Here is a 19,622-nt window from a genome sequence, read left to right as displayed (position 1 = left end):
CCTATATTATATCAAGGAGACACATCACATACACATGTAAATATATACAAAATAACTACATACAATACAAGACGATTTTTGGAAGGGGCCAAGGAAAGTTGCTAGCACCTGGAGGAATCAGGAATGGCTTCACACAGAAGGGGATGCTTGACCTGACATGTGAAGCAAACACAGAACTCTAAGAAGCGGAGGTAAAGAGAGTACAAATTTCAGACATGGGGGGCTGCCTGTGGAAAGGTACAGAGATGGAAGATGGAGAGGCATGTAATACAAAATAGTAAGAAGGCCAGTTTGGCTGAACTTTGGAGTGTCTGAGGGGGTGCAGTGATTGTAAGGCTAAACAGATTACAGACAGGTTGTAAAAAATCCTAAATATAGAACAGAGGAGTTTGCATATTACTCTACAGGTAATAGGAAATTACCCTATAGGTAGGTAATAGGTAATAGGAAGCCATGAGAGTTTATTGAGTGGTGAAATAACATGATCTGACCTAACCCTTAGGAAAAATCACATGCACATTTATATATGAATTATGTCTCCATTGGTCCCACCCATTCACATATATACCTATGCATATGTATAATGGTGAAGAGGAGCTTATGTCTATAAACAAAGAAAGACTTAAATCAGTTAAGATGTAGATAACATTCTCTCAGGTATGACTGTGGTTAAAACTGGGTCTCTAATTTACTTCAGACATTACTGAGAGCTCTAGATAACTGCTTTCATTTCACAGAAAGGTGAAAATTTCCCAAGTATGCATTTCCCTGCAGGAGCCCCTCAATGACAACTCTCAGCCACATACAGGGTCTTCCTTAAGCTAACAAGTTACTTTTCACATTGGAATTACAAAGGGTAGAATCTAGTCATAAACTTCCTACTAGCTATTTCCCATATCTAGATGTCTACCAAGCTCATTAGGTAACAATCTAATAAGGCAAAAGGTAGAGAAATACTAAACTTGAAAGCCATGCTATCCTATGTCCCCTGATTCAGAGTTTTCTAATGAAATGCCACAGTAAAAAGAGAAAAAAAAGAATTTTTCTCATTATCTCTACTGACATTTTTAGAAGAACTTTTACAGGTCTGTTTCTCAGTCTCTCTAAAACCTCATTTTTTTAGGGAGGGGAAGGTTTCCCTTTCCATTACCTCAAAGCAGTGGGAAAGTAATGGGGTCATGTAAAATCAGACATAGCTGAACCACTGAAAACCAACAACGTACTGGCTATTTGACCCTTGGCAAGTAACTCAGCCTCTCAGTGCCCCAGACAACACTTTATGACTATGCATGGCAGAGCAGGTGCTGATCTGTATAGGTGCAGGGGGATTTCTTACACCAATGAAACCACAAGAATTTTTTTTTAACTCATAGTTGCTAAGTAACTTGCCCAGGGGCACACAGGTGGTGCATGTCAAACCTGAGTCTTCCTGATTCCACTAACCTCCCTGATCTTACTTTACTAAATAATACTCAGTTACTACAGAAGAATCAAACAATAGATTATCTAATGACTGTTTACATGATATGTAAAACAAGGGTCCATACTCTTAATATTTCCTGAGGTGCCACGTTTTTTAAAGGTGAATAATTGCTGGCAAGTGGCATAAGACCCTAAGTCAATGATTAACTTCTCATCTCCTATGAGGTGATGTTGGAAAAGTATTTTCATCTGGATAAAACCCTGTTCCTTCAGAAGGGTTCCAATAAGACACAAAGACCCCAAACAATGAGGGAACCATATTTTCACGTTACTGCTTACCCAAAGGGGTTAAGAACCACAGAAGATTTCATTATATTATCTGTTGCTCCCATCAGAAGTAAACCCACAACTAAATGCTCCTTTCATCTCTAAATATATCTACATCACTGTGTCTAAGGCATGCCAGTTTGCAGGAAAGCACTCTTCCATAGTTTCAATTAGCTGGGAAGAGGATGGAAATTCCCAAAACAGCTCTGACCTTTGTTCCTTCCCTTTGACTAGATAAATTCCCAAACACTGTAAGACTAGTGAACTTTTCCACTGGAAATGCTACTGATTTTCATGACTAAACCTAATTCAGAATCAAATTCAAGAGGTCTAAGGTCTTCAAAGATTATGCATCCAATAAAAGGGGGAAAAGTATGCAGCCAACTGTCATTTAAATGGGTATGAAATTTTCATTTTCTCACCAGTCCTGAGTTCCCCTAATTGTCACCCAATTGCTACCTCTTCTCCTTTAATTAATAATACAACTGACTTAACAATTTACAACAGACTTGAGAACTTTTTTTTGAGAACACTTTTCTATAGGACTCCCTCATAAAGATGCCCAGGGGATGTAGGATGGGGAACAGAAAGAGTGGCAAATATGGGGAAGGGCTGAGTCCCACACCTTCAGTAGAAATAAATGGTTGCTTTGAAAAAAATCCAATTCAACAAATATTTTTAAAGTACCTTACCCCATAAGGCACTAGGCTAAGGTTTGGAGCAAAGACAAAAGCAAAACAGTCCCTGCTTAGAGAAGCTAACATTCTATAGAGGCCATGCAGTTTTTGCTTACCTATGCAGATAAGAAAAAAGAAAGTAAGTAACACAAAGTATAATTTCAAGAAGAAAATACTAACCACTGAATGGATTAGGAAAGGTAGTAAGGGAAAAGAAAGTAATACAAAGTATAGTTTCAAGAAGAAGACACTAATCACTGAGTGGATTAGGAAAGGCAATAAGGGAAGAAGAAAGTCTTAAGTGGTAGAGAGGGAGTTTATTCTAGATCTGGAAGACTACTTGTGCCAAAGCACGAGGAAAACTACTACACTGATCTAGGGAAGAGCTGACTAGGTCCTGAACGAGGGCGGAGTCTCTGGGAATGGACAGATACAAGGGATAGCATGGAGGTAGACTCAACAAGATCTGGCAAAACTGATCGGAAATGAGGAGGAGGAGGAGCAGTAAGGAAGAGGAAGAGGAAGAGAAAAGGATCTCGTAGAGGTTGTAACCAGAGTGACCAGAAGAAAGAGAAATAGGGAAGTTTAGAAAGGGATGATGGCTTTAGGGGTGTGAAGGGGAATAGAGATGTCAAGTCCAGTATTAACAGTATGAGCCTATCATGTTAAACAGTCCTTGGATAATCTCTTGTTTGGCATTCCTTTTGTAGTACTTCGCTTTGAATATTATCTAGTAAAGTAAGATCAGTGTGGATAGAGAGCAAGCCTTGGAGACAGGAAGACCTAGGTTCAAATCATGACCTAACATATACTATTTGTGTGACCCTGGGCAAGTTCCTTAACTTTATTGTTGTTCAGTTACGTCTGATTCTTTGTAATCTTATTTGGGGTTTTCTTGGCAAAGATACTGGAATAGTTTGCCATTTCCTTCTTCAGTTCATTTAACAGATAAGGAAACCAAGGCAAACAGGGTGAAGTAACTTGCTCAAGGTCACACAGCCAGAGTCTGAGGCCAAATTTGAACTCAGGTCTTCCTGGCTCCAGGCCCAGCACCCTATCCACTGCTCCATCTGGTTGCCTCTAACTTAACCTGCCAGGGCCTGTTTCCTCTTCCATAAAATAAAGGGGCTGGATTAGATGAGTTCAAAAGTCCCTTATAATTTTATATATCTAAAAATATGGCTGAGTCTTGAACCAGGAGGCAAGAGATGGTTCTAGCTTTGCCACTAACTACTGCATAACTTCAGAGAAGTTTCTTCTTCTTCCTAAGGCTCATTCTGAGGATATTTGATGAGACAGTTTCTAAGGACTCTTCCAGTCTTGAAACTCTCAGCTGATGACTACACAACCTACTTTACTGAAATGATTAAAGCTAGCTACTCTAAGTTGTTCCATATTCCCTTTCTCATACCTAAAAACCTGCAGCCCTTCACCTATGCTCTCTTTCTTTCTGGTCTCAGAGGATGAAATGATTTCTTCCCTCCCCACCTTGCCAAGGAGGACCTCCTACATCCTTCTAACCACCTCTTATCTCCTTCAGTACCTTCTGCTATCCAGGATGCCCTCAGTTTCAGCCTCAATCTCTTCTTCTCTAAGAACTCCCATTACTCTGCCTATGACCATACTTAAGTCTTCCTTCAAGTTATCACTTCTCTGACTCGCTCACCCTCAAACTTCTAGAAAGACCAGTCTATACTGCCTGTCTCTTTCCTCACCAACCTCATTTCTCATCCCATGCAACTTGGCTTCTATACCCCACTCCACTCTATTTAAATTATCCTCTATAAAACCATCAATGATCTCATTTCAAATCCAAGGGACTTTTCTCAGTTTTTTTCTTCCTTAAGTCTCTCAGCAGCATTTGACACAGTTATTCATTTTTCCTCCTTCTTAATTAAGGTCTTCTCCTCCTTTGTCTTCCAGGATACAGTTCTCACTCAATTTAGTCAGTCTACTAATAAGCATCTATTATGCCTTTATTATAAGTCAGGCACAATTCAATAACCTCTTATTAAATGCTTACTATTAGCAAGGCACTATGCTGGGGCTTTCATTAAAAAATGAAAAACAAAATAGCCTACTACAGCTTATGAAGTGCAAAAGAGGTCCAGTAAGGGGCAGCCAGGTGGCTCAGCAAGTAAGAGCAATGGCTCCAGTGTTGGGATCACCTGGAGATCAAATCCGGGCTCAGGCACTTAGCACCCACCCAGAAACACCTGGCCGTGAAACCTTGAGCAAGTTACTTAACCCCAATTGCTCATTAAAAAAAAAAAAAGAGGTCCAGTAAAAGCGGGAGGAAAACACATGGAAGGAAAGAGCACTTTTCACAGAGGTCTTCACTGTCATCCTACCTCTCTCTAGCTTCTCTTCATTTCTCCTTGCTTCTTCTGGTTCCCCTTCTTGCTCCCTCAATGTAGGCTTTTTGCTTAGTTATTGTTTCTACTTATTCCCTTCAACATCTCAGCCACTCCCATTGTCTTAATTATTACCTCTATGCAAATAAGCCCAGTTCTCCAAGTCTAATGTGGTGTGGTCCAATGCCTTTTGTATATCAATCTCCACCTAGATACTCTGTCAGTTCTTCAAATCAGGATGTTCAAAATGGAACTCATTTTCATCTCTAAACCCATCCTTTCCCTATTTCTGCTGATGTACCTTCCTCCCACTCAAATTTAAATCTTGCAGCTATATTTGATTAGTTTTTTTCTCACTAACCCCAACATTCATGCTGGTGCTCAATCCTGTTGACTCTACCTCTACAATCTCTCCTTCACAGTCCAATTATTTTAGTGCTAATCCTTATAATCTCTCCTGAAATACTTTAATAGCCTCCTAACTGGCTTCTCTCCCTCCAGTCTCTCCTTTACCTCACTTCTCAGGTCATTTGTTTTGCATGTATGTACAGGCTGCTTCCCCCTTTTGCATGTAAAGTTTTTGAGAACAGGGGCTGTTTCATTTTCTTTTCTTTGTACCTCCAGTACCTAGAACAATAGTTGGCACGTGCCATTTAATAAAAAATTACTGACTGACTGATCCTCCCAATGGATAAGCTTTATCATGGGACTGCTATTTAAAAACCTTTAAATGAATCAAGAGATCAATACACATGGTGACAATTTAAACTAAACACATCCCCCAAACTGAATTCATTATCTTGCTCCCTTTAATACCCACTTCTTACAAACTTCCTATCTTCCCAGGCTTGTAACCTACATATCACATTCTGTCACTTTCCATACCCAATCTGTTACCAAGTCTTGCTGCTTTTACCTTTGTATGATCTTTCCTATGTATCTCCTCTCCTCTAACACACCCACCACCCTGGTGTATAGACTGTCACCTCACACCTGAACTATTGCAAGAGCCTGCCTGGTTGGTCTCTTTGCCTCAAAATTCTCCCCACTCAGCAGCCAAATTTATCTCCCTAAAGCACAAATCTGGTCATGCCACTGCCCCAGTTTAATAAAGCCCATTGCTTCCCTGTTATATCCAGGATCAAATATAAAGTCATCAGTGTGACAATCTAGTCCCTCCTATCTTTCCAGTTCTCTTACACTTTCCTCCTATTCCTGCACTCCTCAATCCAGTGACAATGGCCTCCTTGCTATTCCTTACATGTGTCACTCCATCTCCAGACTCCAGGCTTTTTGCCTTGGATACTTACTCTCCCTCCTCATCTTCACCTCCTGACTTTCCCAGCTTCTTTCAAGTTCCAGCTAAAATCCCAAATTCTGTTCGAAGCCTTTTCTGATCCCCCTTTAATGTTAGTGCCTTCCCTGAATCATCTCCAAGTTTTCCCATATGTATCTTGTTTGTACCGAGTTATCTTCATGTTGTTTCTCCCATTAGACTGTGAGCTCTTTGAAAGCAGGGGATATCCTTTGCCTTTTTTTTTTTTTTGGAGAGATTCGGAATGCAAGGCAATTGGAGTTAACTGATGTGCCCAAGGTCACACAGCTAGTTAAGTGTCAAGTGCCTGAGGGTGGATTTGAATCTAGGTCCTCCTGACTCCAGGGCCAGTGTTCTATTCACTTCACCACCTAGCTGCCCCTTTTCCTTTCTTTTAATCCCCAGAACTTAAGTGCCCAGCACAAAGCAGGTACTTAATGAATGCTTGTTGACTGTGATGAACATATAAATGAACAGAGGAAGGAAACTAAACTATTCTGAGGAACTTTTCCATATTGGATTTTTTCCTTAATTTTTTTCTTTGTCACAACAGAGCCTTCGATTTGAAGGAGACAGAGACGACTCTCATAAACACAAAAGCCATCAATAAAACATAAAAAAAAGAAAATATATCAGATGCAGATTCATTGTCCGAAAGATAAAATACAAACTTTTGCTTGGCATTCAAAGACCCATGCAATCTATCCTACCTTATTTCACAAGGCTCATCTTCGTATTCCAGCCAAAGTGACTTTTTCCTATCTTGCTTCTCCAGCCTCTATATATAAATAAATACACACCATCACCCATGTCTAAAACAAACTTGGCTTAGTGGATAAAGCATGGGGCCAGAAGTTAGAAAGACCTGTATTCAGATAGGGCCTCAGACATTTACTGTGTGACCCTGGGCAAGTCACAAACTGTTTGCCTCAGTTTCCCTGATTGTAAAACAAAGAAAATAATAACACCTACCTCAAAGGGTTCCTGCCCTTAGTAGGTGCTATATAAACACTCATTCCTTCGCTCTCTGTCTTGAAATCTGACCCAACTTAAGGGCCACAACTTCTGTGAGGGTTTCCTAGATCCCTCCCTGCCAGAATCAAGTCTTCTTTTCTCTTTGAATTCCTCATTGTTTTGACCTCAGCATGGACTAATCCACTTTGTAACCTGCATAGTTATCTGTGTACATTTTATCCCATGACTGAACTCTAAGCTCAATTGGGTCAGGAACCTGTGTCATTTTTGATCCAACTAGCATAAACTACATCCTTAATAAAGTTTTGTTGAATTAAACTAAACTCATTTAGACCTCTGTACTACTTAGGTCTTTCTCTGACTTGGAATTACCAATCCTTCAAAAATATAAAATCACCCTTTAAATTGTGATCTCAGATTTTTTGCAAATAAAAATCACACTGGGCTTTTTTTTGTTTGTCCAGACTCCAGTAATTAATTTTATACAAATTTTATACTCTCTCTGCCACTATTACTTACCAATACAATTTTCAGTGCCTTTCTAGATTACATTGAAATAATATAATTGTAATGAAATAAATAATGTAATCTCCAGCTCATATTAAGTGTTCCTTCGATTCCTTAGAACAGCTGGAAGCTGACAGCTGTGTAGCCTTCTGATGTGGTTCACAGACTTAAAAACAACTAATGGAACCAGGAAAAAAAAAAAGGAAATTTCACAATATAGATATGTATGGACTGCTAATAACCACCTATCAGTTTAGATTTACAAGGTGTTTTCCTCAGTCACTTTTTGAGGCAAGTAATCCCTAAATTATCACCCCTATTTTACAGATGGGGATAAGTGAGGCTCAGAGAAATTAAATGACTTAACCAGGACCACTAGGCTATAAAGTTTCAGAACCAGGATTTGAACTTGGTTGACACCAAATCCAACGCTCTAAATTACAACCCTGTTGCCTTCTAGTTAAAATAAAAAGTACACATATGGCCTATAATACCTATATGTGAGCGCGCTCCGCAGACACCGGCATGCAGTAAATCAGTAAGTGAGGGCTCCAAGTCCTGGCTTGATGCTTGCAATAGGCACCTGTATAGTGACGGACACTGTTGCAAGCGTTGCTATGTCGTAAGGCCACCCAGGGAAGAATCCTTTGCTCAGCCCTATTCCCCACTGCCTCCAGAGCTGCTCTCACGCCGGGATTCTTGGGGACCCGGGCGGAGACAAGCTTAACGCTCTAGCCAGTGACTGGCCAGTCCTGCTGGGCTAAGGCCGGGGGCTACAGGGCGATCCTGAACCCAGCAGCCCTGGACAGCCAGGGAGGAATTGGAAGTTCAACCCCGCCTTCCTCTCTGTAGCTCGGGGCCCCATCTGGGGCTTGCTTTTTAAACCGAGACCTCGACCATAAATGTCCCTGGAGAGGGGGGAAAAAGAGGGAAGAGGGGAAGCTGTCCTGCAAGCGGGAGCTCCGCAGGTCTGCGGGTCACGCGTGGCAAGGCTCGCGCTGTATTTTCATAGTCTGTCCCTCCAACTCCGGGGGGATGAGGAGGAAAAATCCCAGCGGGTTCCCCATGGCCACTGCGAGCCGAAGCGCACAGAGCTCACAGAACTTACCGGGGGCCCACTCGCGCTTGGGGTTCGGAAAATGAGGCCCAGGCAGCGAAGTAACGACTCTAGCAGCAGCCGCCGCCGCACTCTAGACGTAAGGAGCCCCCGGAGTCGCGCTAGCTCTGAGCCCGCAGTCCGCGTGGAAACCCCACCCCACCCCACCCCCGCCTCTCCCGGCCGGCTCGCCTCCCATTGGTGGAAGTGGGTCCGGCTTGTGCTGCCTGCCAGCTGGCCCAGACCTGCCAGGAGCCGCCTGGGCGGCTTCCCACGGCTTCCCGGGGTGGCGCGACTTGCAGCCCTGCGGAGAGGGGCAAAGGAAGCCAGCAAACCACCTTTGCACAGTCTCGACCATTAGACTAGAAACTCCCTGAGGGCCGAGATCGGCTTCGCCTCTCTTTGCATCACTTCGGCACTGTGCCTGGCACGTTGTAGGCGATGAACGAAGGCCTGTTGACTGACATTCCCTTTTTGGTGGTATAAGCAGGAAGTCCCCCGCATAAACCCTGAGCTGGGTGGGTGCCTGGGGTGAAGGAACTAAGCAGGTCCGGGTGTGTGCGAGGTTTTTGTTGTTGTTTTTGTTTGGGGGGGGGGGGGAGACAGGAAGAACCCTACCACCCAGTGGCTACCATGGCACTGGTCCTGGCTCTTTCAAATCAACGAGCATTTATTAAGCACTTATTTATTAAGTGTGCCGAGCACTGTGCTCAATTCTGGGTTCAAAAAAAAGGCAAAGAGTGCCTGCCCTTAAAGACCTCACAGTCTAAAAGGGGAGATTGAATCAAGCATCGTTCTTTCCTCCTCCGCTGCGGTATGGGGCCCCGGGGAGATCTGAGGATTTCAATCTGGAGCTGACCCTAGACCAACCTCTCAAGATGCCGAGGGGCCCTTTAAGGGGAGGAAGCTCTTTCAGGCAGCCCCCTAGTTCCCCTACGTCTGCAGAGAAGGGGAAATTGTCGTAGCAGGAAGTAACGTGGTGCTGTGGAAAGAACCCAGAAATCCAGGGGTTTGTGTCCTAGCTCAGTGTCTTCCTTGCCACCTCCGTGTCCTTAACTTCCCCTTTTTGCCCAGGAGTTTCTTCACCTCTTAAATTAGGGGGTTGGCCTAGGTGATTCCTTCCAGATCTGAGACCTCGCGGGGTGGCAGGACTCTTGGTTTGATCCCTGAAATGAAAAGAAAAGAAAACGAACCCTCTTGCCTCTCTGTTCTCGGTTTCCTTTTTCAGAAGAGAAGAAAACGGTCCGTTCCTGGCTCCAGCTCCCAGGAGTCCTAACACAGATTTTAAGGACCACAGTGTCCCTGATCGGTTTGCAGTACTATGTGTGCCCCTGGGGTTTTCTGAGGGGTGGAGGAACCTTCCCTGTGACTGGAGGGATTGTTAGTTTCCCTGGGCTGCATTCCGAATTAACTTTTTGCTTAGAATGTTTTGTGTCGACATACAGAAACAGAAAATAAAACTATTCCAAGAATATGTGTGTAGGGAGGAGATGGAAAAGGACATAAAAAATCATTAGTATATATATATTTTTTTTCTATTCAGCAACACAACAAAGCAAAAGTTGATTTGGTTAGTTTGTTGTGTTGCTGAAGGACTTACAAGATGCCAGAATGCATGGAATGTGCTTGGGAAAGATATCACTCCTCTTTATTACACACTAGTAGAGGTGAAAGGGACAATGGCCCAATTTCTTCATAGTACAAAGGAAACAGATCCAAAGAGATCTTGGGTTACTTTGCTAAGATCATACAGCTAGTTAATGGCAGGAACTAGGTCACGAGAATCCCAGAATGTCCTGTAACCTGTTAATTAGAAACAATTAGAATTCCGTTTCCTCTCATATCTTTTGCCTCCTGATTCATCACAATACTGTAAAGTTTACAACCACCACCTTAACCAGGAAATGGAAAAGTACTTTTGTCATCCAAATGTTCTGTTGTAACTTCCTTTTTAAAAAACTGGTTTTTGTTTGTTTTTTACCCTTTTCTCTATTCATGTTGTTTGTGTATGTTTAGTGTAGACAAATCTGAGAAGGTGGCTTATCTGCCCTGGTCATATTGTTCAGCCAGTCCCAGATGCAGTTAAGTATTATGATTGCCAAAACAATTGGAGCCAAGAATTGTAAAAGCAAACAGAAGAATAACACTGGTGCACGATTCCAGACAACTGGTGATGAACTTGTCTGTTCACCTATTAAAGGGAGATAATGGATTCATGACGTGCAGTGAGATATATTTTGGATTCCAACAATGTAGGAATTTGTTTTCCATATGATGTATTGTAGAGTTAGAACTAAATGTCGAGCAAGACCAAAAACAATTAAACTACCACATAATTTTTTGAAGAGCAGTATCTAAGCTAAATTATGTGCTTATGACAGGTCTGGGAAGCCCCTTGAACTCTCCTGAATCTTTCTACTTGATCTTCCCAATTCTCTGTCACCCATAACCTAGCCCTCCATTGTCTGTTATTTTGGGGTGCCTTTGGCTATTTCCCATCCTAGAGCCTATCCTCATTCTCTTGGTTCCTGGCTTCCTACCTCTAATCACCCCAGCCTAATGGCCACTCCCATCAAGATCCTCCCTAGACTCCTCCTCTAGTCACCCCAGACTACTTGGCCACCCCTAGATCCCTCCCTCAGTCTTTCTATATATAAAATCCATCTTGCCTCGATTAAGACCTGGCAGATTCAATCTGGCCGGCTTACATTAGTGTTACAAATGTTCAGATTCTTTGAGTCTACCTGATATGACAGATCTTTAATAAACTTTGTTTTTCTTTGAATAAAAGAAGGTTTGGGTCAAATTCATTCAGACAAGACCTGTGTGTCATTACCTGTGTGCCCCAGCACCCCTAAAACTTAACATTTAAACTCAATTTATTAATGCTTATTAAAATGGAAGCAAAAAAGTCAGAAACTGAAAGTCATAGCAATAGGCTACTCAAAAAAGATATCTACTACACAGGAAGATCTAGACCCGGGACAAATTGAGAAAAATCAGCTAGGAAACATTTATTAAGCACCTACTATGTGCCTGGAGTTACAAAAAGAGGCAAAAGGCAGTCCTTGCACTCCAGTTTACAATCTAATGGGGGAAAGAATATGTAAACAAATATATAAAGCTATATAAAGGGCCAGGAACTAGAATGAAAAGGGTTTGGAAAAGGTTTATAGTAAAGGATGGGATTTTAGTTGGGACTTAAAGGAAAACAGGGAGGTCAGTGGTCAGAGAGAGGAAGGAGAGTCTTCCAGGCACAGGGGACAAGCGGAGAAAGTGCCTGAAGTCAAGAGATACAGTCCAGAGATTCGGGTATCTTACTGACGAAACATCGAAGTAGTCCGTTTCACAACAATGAGCACGTGGATGGGAACAAAGTTTAAAAAAACTGAAAAGATAGGAAGGGATTAGGTTATGAAGTGCTTTCAATGCCAAATAGAACATTTTGTATTTGGTCCTAGAGGCAAAAAGGGAGTCAATGGAGTTTATTTTAGTAGGAGAGTGATATGATCTGACCTTCGAAATTAGAAAAAATCACTTTGGTGGCCAAACGGAAGGAAGATGGACTTGAATGGAGAGACACAAGGTAGGTGGATCCACCAGCGGGCTGTTGCAGTAATCCAGGTGTGAGGTGATGAGGGGCTGTACCAGAGTGGTGAGTGTCAGAGAAGGGAGTACATTCTAGAGATAATCAAAGTCAATACTGACGAGCCTTGGCAAGGCATTGGATATGGTGGGGGAGACAGGGTTGAGAGATAGTGAGGACTGGAGGATGACACCTAAGTTTCAAGTCTAAGGGACTGGAAGAATAGTGTTGCCCTTTATAGTAATAGGGATGGTAGGAAATAGGGAGGGTTTAGGGAAAAAATAATGAGTTTAATTTTGGACATGTTGAGTTTAAGGTGCCTACTGGATATCCAATTTGAGATGTCTGAAAGGCAGTTGGAGATGCAAGACTGCAAATCAGCAGAGAGTAGAGAAGGAAAGATAGATTTGAGAATCACAAGCATAGAGATGATAATCAAATCCATAGGAGCCGATGAGAATACCGAGTAAAACAGTACAGAAGAGAAGAGGGCCCAGGATAGAACCCTGTGGGACACCTATAATTAGAGAGCATGATCTGCAGAAGGATCCAGCAAAGCAGACTTACTAGTTTTATGACTTTGGGCAGAAGTCACTCAGTAACTGAGCTGCAATTTCCTCACTTGTCACTCTCTCCCAAGGCCATTATTACATTCACAATCCATCTCACTGAGTGGTTGTTGGGAGGAAAGTGTATTGCAAACCATAAAACAGCTCACCTTTATACAGCATTTCAAGTTGTGCCAAGTTATTTACAAAAGTTATCTTATTTAGTGAACAGAGCCAGAACACTGTACACAGTAACAGCAACATTGTGTGATGACCAACTTTGTTAGACTTTACTCTTCTGAGCAATGGAATGATCTAAGACAATTCCAAAAGATTCATGATGGAAAATGCTATCCACATCCAGAGAAAGAACTATGGAGTCTGAATGCAGATCGAAGCATATTATTTTCTGTCTTTTTTTTTCTTTCTCATGGGTTTTCCTTTTTGTTCTGATTCTTCTTTCACAACATGACAAATGTGGAAATATGTTTAATACGATGGTACGTGTATAGCCTATATCAGATTTCTTGCTCTCTTGGGGAGGGAAGGGAAGAAGGGAGAAAAAAAAATGTGGAACTCAAAATGTTATAAAAGTGAATGCCGAAAACTATCTTTACATGTAATTGGAAAACAATAAAAAATACTATTAAGTGAGGAAAAAAAATTATCTCATTTAATCCTCACAAGAACTCTGGAAAGTGGGTGCTATTATGATCCCAATATGCAAACCAAGAAACTGAGTCAGGTGAGGGCCAGAGACACACAGGTAAGTGAGTTTGATTTTGAATTCACAACTTTCTGACTTTTCCAATGCTCAATCTACTCCATGAGTTTGCTCTCTAAGGTAGCTAGGTGGCACAATTAATGGAGCTTTGGACTTGGATTCAGGAAGTCCCAAGTTCGAATATAGCCTCAGATACTCATTAGCTGTGTGACTCAACAAGTCACTTAACCTCTCTCTGCCTTAGTTTCCTCTCCTGTAAAAGGATAAGACTAGCACCTACCTCCCAGGGTTGTCCGGCTCAAATGATCAAACGAGATATTTGTAAAGTGCTTTGCAATCCTTAAAGCACTATATAAATGCTAGCTATTAGCATTAGTATAAAAAGCCTTAAATTTGAGGCATAATTGTTACTTTTGTGGATCTTTAACATCCTCCATTCCTCCTTTCTGAACCTTTTCCATTTTTCAGGGTCTTCCTCTCTCTCACCTCATCCCATTCCCAAGGTTATCTATGCTCTTATGCTGCCCTGCATTCCTGAATCTGATTAATCTCTCGCACATGAGGGTGTTACTTTCTTTTGTCACCTAGCCAGAAGTATTTACATTTTAACTTAGGCTTTTATTCAGAACCCAAAGGAATGGATCTCTAAAGAGGAAATATGATTATCAATTTTTTTTAAACAAATTTTCTGACCCAGGCTAAGAACTCCTGAAGCTATAGGGATAGACATCTACCCAATACTAGTTACAGTTTTCAGTTTAAAATGTTCTCTGAGTCCAACTGAATAATTTAACTAATAATCTTAGTTCTAGAAAACTGAAACTGAAATACTCCTGTCTTCTCTCAGTAGAAAAAAAGGAAACTATGGGTATAGAATGTAGTATATACCATCAGACATAGTCAAACTGCCAGCTGGTTTTGTTTAATGTTTTTGTTTTTCTTGGTTACAAGGAAGGGTTTGCTGAGGTGAGGGGAAGGGGGGGGGGGGGAAGGAGGTAAGATACTGATTCAAAGGGAACTGACATTGATATAAAAGCATAAGGTAAAAGTAACAATAAAAATTAGAACTATTTTTAAAGTATGCTTTGAATTGAGTGTGTACTCAATAAATAAATGAATCAACTAACAATTAATTGACCTACTGGGTAAGATCAAGTCAGGCAGCAGCCATATCTGACATCCTGGGACTTCATGTGCATGCTTTATTTATCATTAACTGAGAGTGAAGAAAAACGAGGTATATGATTTCCCTAGCAATCTTTGTCCTTCCTCCAAGAAAAAGGCCAGTCCTTGCTGTCATGATGACTTTAGTAACAAGGACATAAATTCCTCATGGAGTGGCTCAATGCCAAGCTTGCCCTGCAGAGCAGACAAACAATGACTAGGTAGCTCACTACTGAAATAGTTGGGATCTACAGTCTTCTGTGTTATTGGGAACTCCTCTATTCCTGCTTTTCTGTCACTGGGAATTCGTCTATATGAGAAAGACAAGTTTATTTTTTTGGAGGGGGGAAGGCAAGGCAATTGGCATTAAGTGGCTTGCCCAAGGTCACACACAGCTAGTAAGCGTGTGCTTTTTTTTTTTTTTTGCTTTTCATTTTCTAGGCACCTGGATGGTGGTCTTTACCACCATCTTTTTTTTTGCCTATTTCCCTAAAAAGGGGGGGAACTCATCTGGAAGTTACTGATTCGTTCACAGTGAATGCTTTTATACTTTTTGACTTTTTGAATACTTTCCATCTTTATAAAGAAAAAGAAATCCTGAATAAATAAATAGATAGGCTTCCTTTAGCATTTCTATCATGAAGGCTTATTTGAAATGGGACACTGTGACAACAAATGGCAAAAATAACTTTTTTTTAAAGTAAATTGCTTGGTCATTTTTATGCAGTTATGTGAGTCAATGTGGTATGATGGGTAGGGCATCAGCCTTGGAGTCATAAAGACCTGGGTTCGAATCCTACCCCTGACAACTATTATATGGGTGACCATAGGCAAGCCACTCCATCTCTTCCTCCCTCCACCCTCATCAATTCTTTAATTGTTATAACTTTATCTATAAATTATCTATAACTTTAATAAGTTATAGATAAGTAGTTCATTTGTAACAAAAAAAGTAAGTCTCCACATGGAGATTACCCACACACACAGATAAAACTACTGGTCCAGATTCAAACAGAAAAAAAAAAAAACAACCCAACTTTGTGTCTTCTTCAAATGTAAACTCAAAAGTGCTGAAGAAAGGGATCATCCGGCTCTTCCAGTTGTGAAATATGTCATCCCTAGGAAAATATGAGTACTTGAAAATATCATCTGCTGCTCAATGAAGTGAACAGAACCAGAACACTGTAAACAGTAACAGCCACACTGTACATTGTAAACAGTAACAGCCACACTGTGTGATGGCTGACTTTGATAGACTTATCTCTTAGCAGTGCAAGGATCTAAGACATCTCCTAAAGGCTCATGATGAAAAATGCTATCCACATCCAGAGAAAGAACTATGGAGTCTGAATGCAGATATTATTTGTGAGCTCTCTTTCTCTCTTTTTGTTTTGCTCCTTCTTTCTCATGGTTCCTCCCATTGGTTCTAATTCTTCTTTACAACATGACTAATGTGAAAATAGGTTTAATATGAATGTATATGTAGAGTCTATATCAAATTACATGCCATCTTGGGGTGAGGGGAGAGAGATGGGGAGAAAATTTGGAATTCAATCATATGGAAGTTAATGTTGAAAACTAAAAATAAATAAATTTAAAAGAAAATATTAACTGCATTGGATAACAGCAATGCTAGCCTTGAAAATTACTAGGTCAGTCTGTTTATGGGCAGTTTTGTTCTTTATTATCTGAAGATATCATGGAAATACCACAAGCATGAGATACTATGAATAGAATGAAAACACGTCCTGCACTTGAAGACCTCTTGGCAAAATGCTTAGCAGTGATTAGAGAGATGTTAAGTTGTGTAATCGTATTTTCACAGCAAATCTAAAATCCTGATGATGAGACCTTGGGATCTGGGGTTATAGTAAGCTGTAAACTTTATGAAATTAATATATGCAAACCACAGCTCCACATTCCCCATATTCTTTGCTGCAGAGCGATGGTTAGTTCTGCTTTTATAAGTAGGGAATTTTTATAAGCAGTTACTATATCTGCAAATCTCAAATTATTTGATTTTTGAATCTATAGAAGGAAAATGCTTAAAATATAGGAATGATTGGTTTCTGGACAGGGATGAAGTACACCCAGAAATGGCTGGTAAAGACCTATTTGCTTGACATTTGCAAATCGAATTAAGAAGGTTTTAAACTGTAAGAGAAAGGGGAGGTGGGGGTGGAGTTCACAGGAGTGAACTATTTCATACATGGTCAAATTTTTTAAAGTATTGATCAGTTTGCTGATTTTTCCCCTTCCTCTTTTTCTTTTCTTTTTAAAATTCTTGTTATATGGGATCACTCTCTATGAGGGAGAAAGGAAGAAATGGAAAGAGGAAGTTAGACAATGTACAAAAGATATCAATAAATATGTTTTTAAAAGAAAAGAAGTAATTGAGAAGAGGAGCAAGAAAAGTCATAGTCTCACAGATTTAGAGTTGGAGGGGCCCTTGGAAAATAGTTCAAGTCCTTTTATACATGCATGTTGGGGGCAGGGGAGATGAGGAGGGGAAAGGAGAGAGAGTTGCTCCCTGATCAACCCCTCATCCAAGGATAAGTAAAATAAGAGGCAGATAATGGAGTGTTAAACTAAGTATAACCATGTGTCTATGTCCTATCTTCTCCCTGGCACTATAGAACTAAACAGCAAAACTACAATCATTATTTGCAGATGTTATAATGGTTTACTTAAAAGAACCCTAGAGTTTCAACTAAAAATTAATTTAAACAGACTTCAGGAAAGTAAAAGGATATAATATAAAAGTCATAAAAATAATTTTTCTGTATGCTACCAATAAAATATACAGGAAGAGATGGGAAAAGAAATTCCTCTTATTATTCAATATTTCAGTTATTCAAAATAACTACAGAATGTATAAAATATATAGAGGACCACCAACCAAGACACAGGAAATATATTAGTATGGTTACAAAACACTCTTTACAAAAATGAAAGAAGACAAGTAAATGGAAAGAGATTCTTCAAGGTAGCATAATAAAAATACTAATACTACTGAAATTAACTTACTTAGTCAATGTCATATTAATCAAACTTTATAGTTAGAAAATTAATAACAATTCATTTGGAGGAACAAAAGATCAAGATTATTAAAGGAACTGAAAAATAAAAATTGGAAGTAAGGGAGCCTAGCACTAACAGATATCAAACCATACCACAAAGCATGAACTATTCAGTTTTGGTTAAAAAATAGAAAAGTTGATTGGTAGAACACATTAAGGCCATAAAATCCATAAGCAAATAATAACATAATGTTTAATAAACCCAAAGATCTCAACTCTTGGGGTAGGGGTTAACTATCTGACAAAAACTTCTAGGAAATGGCAGAAATTAGGATCAGATAAACATTCCTATCATATACCACAATAATTTTTAAATGGGTATATGACCTAGAACTAAAAGGTCACCTTCACAAACAAATCAGAGGAGCAGGGAAGTCACAAATATGGATAGTGGAAGAATTCTTTTTTTTAAATTGTAATAATATTTTATTTTTCCAATTATATGTAAAAACAATTTTAATATATATATATATTTTAAATTTTGAGTTCCAAATTCTCTCCCACCCCTCCTGTGCAATCATATAAAACATTTCCACATTAGTCATGGTGTGAAAGAAAACAGACCAAAAAAATGCACAGGAAAAAAAAAAGAAAGTAAAAAATAGTATGCCTTGATCGACATTCAGAATCTATCAGTTGTTCTATGGAGGTGGATAGCATTTTTCATCATGAGTCCTTTGAAATTTTCTCGGATCATTGTATTGCTGAGAAGAGCTAAGTTATTCACTGTTTATCATCATACAGTATTGTTACTGTGTCCAGTGTTCTCTTGTATCTGCTTATTTCACTTTACGGCAGTTTATGTAGGTTCTTCTAGTTTTTTTTTTTTCTGAGAGCACACTGCTCATCATTTCTTATAGTACAATAGTATTCCATTACAATCATATTCCACAACTTGTTTAGCCATTCCCCAATTTCCAATTCTTCGCCACTACAAAAAGAGTTGCTTTGAATATTTTCATATGTGTGTGTGTCCTCTTCCTTTTTTTTTAATCTCCTTGGGATATAGACCTAATAGTGGTATTTCTGGGTCAAAGGGTATAGATAGATTTATAACCTTTTGGGCAGAGATCCAAACTGCTCTCCAAAATAGTGGATCAGTTCACAATTCTACTACCAACTCATTAGTGTCCCAATTTTCCCACATCCATCCCCTCCAACATTTATCATTTTCCTTTTCTGTCATATTAGCCAATTTGACAGGTGTAACAAGATACCTCAGAGTTGTTTTAATTTGCATTCCTCTAATCAGTTGTGATTTAGAGCATTTTTTTTCACATGTTTATAGACAGTTTTTTTATTTCTTTGTCTGAAAACTGCCTGTTCATATCCTTTGACTATCAATTGGGGAATGATTTGTATTATTATAAATCTGATTCAGTTCTCTATAGATCTGAGAAATGATGTCTTTATCAGAGACATTTGTTGTGAAAAAAAATTTTTCCAGCTTTCCTTCTAATTTTGGCTGCATTGGTTTTGTTTGTGCAAAACCTTTATAATCTGACATAATCAAAATCATCTATTTTATACTTTGTAATGCTCTCTATCTCATTTGGTCATAAATTCTTCCCTTATCCATAGATCTGACAGGTAAACTATTCCATATTCTCCTAATATGCTAATAGAATCACCCTTTATGTCTAAATTATGTACCCATTTTTACCTTAGTGGTAAAAGAATCATAAGCAATTTTAATTCCATAAAATTAAAAGGCTTTTGTGCAGACACAATCAATGTCGTTAGAATTAGAAGAGGAAAACAACTCTGAAAAAATGTTGAGGCAACTTTCTCTAATAAAAGTCTGATATACCCTCTCTCTCTCTCTCTCTCTCTCTCTCTCTCTCTCT

At 39.7% G+C, this 19,622-nt stretch overlaps 1 protein-coding gene across 4 annotated transcripts in view; it reads right to left on the bottom strand.

Moving 5' to 3' along the window:
* Window positions 1–19,622, bottom strand: part of SLC25A30 (solute carrier family 25 member 30) — a 107,222-nt gene that overhangs the window by 27,803 nt on the left and 59,797 nt on the right. For 2 of the 4 annotated variants that reach the window (XM_069068708.1, XM_069068711.1), the window contains exon 1: window positions 8,686–8,835. The exons of 1 other annotated variant lie outside the window; for it this stretch is intronic. The gene's annotated coding sequence lies outside the window, so the exon portion shown is untranslated. Of the gene's footprint in view, window positions 1–6,805; window positions 6,874–8,685; window positions 8,836–19,622 lie in introns of those variants that run through there. One more of the 4 variants, XM_069068709.1, reaches the window with a different exon arrangement.

The sequence above is a fragment of the Petaurus breviceps genome, unplaced genomic scaffold, assembly GCF_028583685.1.
Source record: "Petaurus breviceps papuanus isolate PSGF00001 unplaced genomic scaffold, PetGlider_PUasm1.0 90769, whole genome shotgun sequence".
NCBI lineage: Eukaryota > Metazoa > Chordata > Mammalia > Diprotodontia > Petauridae > Petaurus > Petaurus breviceps.
Note: the sequence above shows the minus strand (reverse complement) of the source record. Positions and strands in the feature narration are given on the sequence as shown.